We start from the raw sequence: 3,624 nt of genomic DNA, 5'->3' as shown, positions 1-3,624 counted from the left end.
TCCAGGTCTATTTCGTTTGCGGATTTGGTCCACCGCGGGAAGCCTACCGCGGATCGCTTGCCACATTGATCTTGAGAGGGATCTTACAATGCCAGACATCCTTAAATTTTGAGCTCGAGGACCCTACTATCAATCTAGAGTACAGAGACTTGACAGAAAACCGGACAGAGGCCGAATGAGGCTAGGAAACTTGGCCTGCCTCCTCCGAGAGCAGAGGAAATAGCTCAGCAAGGTGTTGCCATTGAATCAACTCTTCAGGAGAAAGAGAGCGTGACGAAGATGCAAATCCCAGCCACCAGCCACCGAGCGCAAGATCCGAGATGGAAATCTCAGCACGAGAAACATAAGAGAAACTAGCTGGGAACGCAAAAAAAGAGGCTTGTCGCCACACCACCAGTCTGTCCATAACCGAATATTGACACCATTACCAACCACAAATTTAACCTGAGATCAAAAGGTATCCATTGTCCTAACCAAATCGTGCCAAAACTGAGAGCCTCCTGCTGCCGAAGCAAACATCAGATTACCAGAGGGGAAGTATCTGGCCTTAAGGATGTCACACAACAACGTGCCCTTCATGGTTTTGAAAATCCGCCACCACCACTTGACAATGAGGCAGGTATTCATGACCGAAGTATTCATAATACTAGGACCACCCATGCCTTTCGATTTACACATCAATTTTCACTTGACCAGATGGTATTTGCGCTTATTCTCAGTAGAATTCCAAAAGAAAACGCTACGGTGCTTGTCGAAGCCCGCATGAGTTCCTTTGGACAAACGATAGAATCCCATTAGGTACATAGGAAGAGAGGAGAGGCAAGAGTTAATAAGACAGACTTTGCCCACGCTGGAGTTGTACCGCTCATGCCATGACATTACTCTATTACCAACTTTAAGAACAATCGGGGCAAAGTCCTTTGAAAGAAGGCGCTCTGTAGAGACAGGGAGGCCCATGTATTTAAGTGGAAAAGAACCCAACGAACAGTACCATCAAACAAAAAAAAGGAGCTAATATAGAGGCTGAACAAACAAGAAATACTGGGAAAAAGGGGGGGGGAGATGGTCCACAATCAGCTAGAAACTTTCTTTCATCACATGGAATTTGTTGGTACCATTGCTCATCGAAAAGACAAAAGTAAGAGATGGTTTACAACCATGTCTCAAAACAAACATGAATGAACAAGTTTCTCATGATTTACATAACCGTGTATTCGAAAATGGCATTTGTTTTTCCCCTTGGCGACCTACTACTAGCACCAATACCGGATGGGGCTATTAAGCCCCCCCCCCCACCCCCCAATAGCACACGGCCGCAAAAACCTGTGTGTGAGGACCACATCAGCCACGGTGTGCGAGTGTGATAGTTGGTTCATCACTCACAACCTGAGAAGGTAAACTATGTGCGACGACATGCAAACAGTTCATCTGAAAACAACGTGTTTGATGTATGGATCCATCACACATGTAATTTAAAACGACTATGTGTAGGCTATAGCAGAAAGTTCTCCAAAGAAAAATGTGGCAAACAGGTTGATTTTCAGAATTGTGTGCGATGATTATTTCTCATCACATACAATTTCAACACCTGATGGGAAAACTAAATTGTATGCCTAGACCTAATGGATGTGAAACTATTTAAATACAATTATGAAGATCTAATGGATGTGAAACTATTTAAATACAATTATGAAGATCTAATTGTGTGATCTGTCCGGGTACAATGATGAAGATATAGCGGTCGTGATCTGTTTAAGATCTAACGATCATGATCTATAAATCATATTCCCTCTGTCTCAAAATATAAGAACGTTTTTAACACTACACTAGTGTAAAAAACGTTCTTATATTATGGGACGGAGGAAGTATATGAAAGTGTTGTTTTTGCAAGAATTCTAGTGATCCATCCATCTTTCTTCCGTATTGTGCTTTTAGTACATACATAGATAGATAGATAAATTCTTTGCAGACAAGAGTGATCAGGGAGCGAGGATTTCGGCGCGTCGGCTGATCATGTCGACGGTTGGGCGAGAGGGCGACGTGTGCTGCTATTTTCAACGATCTTGCTACTGATTGGTCTCCCCGACGGAACGTGCAAGAGTCTGCTGCACGTAGCCGTCCGGTGGCTGCGGTTTATCAGTGCTCGCTGAAGAGACGTCAGGCCATCAGCTAACGTTTACGTGGCCAAAATGTGCTCGACTACTCGTCGATCGCCGGGAATGGAAAGCTGAAACTAGCTTTGCCTACCCTGGGCCTGGACTCTCGCTGAAGAGGCACATCAATGGTTTCTTGGATTTGTTTCTCTTCTTCCTGCCTTGCCAATCATCCCAGGGAATGGATTCATGTCACGGGACGGAGACGCCAGCGAGACAACGAGAGCATGCATGCATGGTTTCAACTTTCAAGTCAGACTCTCTGACCGCGATCGATCCAGGGCATGCACCGGCCGGCCCGTCTCTTTTCCGTCTTCAGTCCCACTCTCCAGAGGCAGACAGCACACGCATGTCACCGACACATCAACCATCATCGATGGATCCCCGCTTATCGCCTGCCCGGCCGTGTCAACTCGAGAGGAAGAAGATTTCTACCGGGTGTCTGCAACCCGTGCAGCGTCGCCGTCCACCGCTTCAATGATCCGCGTTGCTTCCGCGCCTCCGTCAACCATATCCGTGCGAGCTAGGTACATACCCGTCAGCCTGTGTAGCAAGTGTGCTGCTCATTCCCCGCAAAAAGGCAATGTGTGTTGTTCATTCCGTTGACATCTAGGAGTATGGACAACGCTACACCTACGTAAAATATTTTCTGTAACTTACAAAGGATCCTAGCTGGAAAGATTTTATTGGTTAGGAAAAGTGAGACGGGCTGAAGAGAATTATTGTTAGGAAGGTTATGTTACCTTGCGTAGACCTTTTCGTAGATATATAGAGCATTACCGTTAGTTGGGGATGGAAGATTTAGTAGCTTTAAGTAAAAATTATGTGGATGTAGCATTTTTGCTAGGAGTATTTAACAGGTACCTGAAAAAGAAATACCATTAGCTAGTTTTCCTCGTAGCCGTTAGATCAGGAATGAGCGGCAAGATCACCTTCCATTGTTCATCTTCTTTCTTTTTCTTCCCTCGTGGCCTACCCAGCACTAACCGCCTGCCTCCCCTACCCCCCTCCTCCCCGGTGGCGGGCTCTACCGCACACCACCTCGCTTCCCAATTAATCTTCAACACCGCCGTGTTGGCCACCGCCCCGACCATCCATACAAGCCCCTCGACATACAACAACTCTGGGATACGCACATGAACGACTCTCTCCGAGCATGTATACCATGGGACCGTTCAGATTCCAATTTTCCGTGACAATGATCTTTGTGTGCCCCTCCATGTAGTATCGACTTCTTCAGCAAGTGGTGGCGGCAATACAAGTTGACTTCGCCTAAGTGATGCTCGTCCATTAATGGGTCTCGACCTCCTAGTTTAAAACCCTAGATTTGACTTTCGATGCTTGCACATGCCAATGGCGGTGCTGATGTGGTTGTGTCCTTGTTGAAGGCGTTGCCTTATATTGCTCGGGCGTGCTCACGGATGAAATATTACTCGGACGTGCTCACGGGTGAAAACCGAATATCTGGCCT

Source organism: Triticum dicoccoides, chromosome 2A (genome assembly GCF_002162155.2).
Source record: "Triticum dicoccoides isolate Atlit2015 ecotype Zavitan chromosome 2A, WEW_v2.0, whole genome shotgun sequence".
Lineage (NCBI taxonomy): Eukaryota > Viridiplantae > Streptophyta > Magnoliopsida > Poales > Poaceae > Triticum > Triticum dicoccoides.
This window is presented reverse-complemented; position numbering follows the sequence as displayed.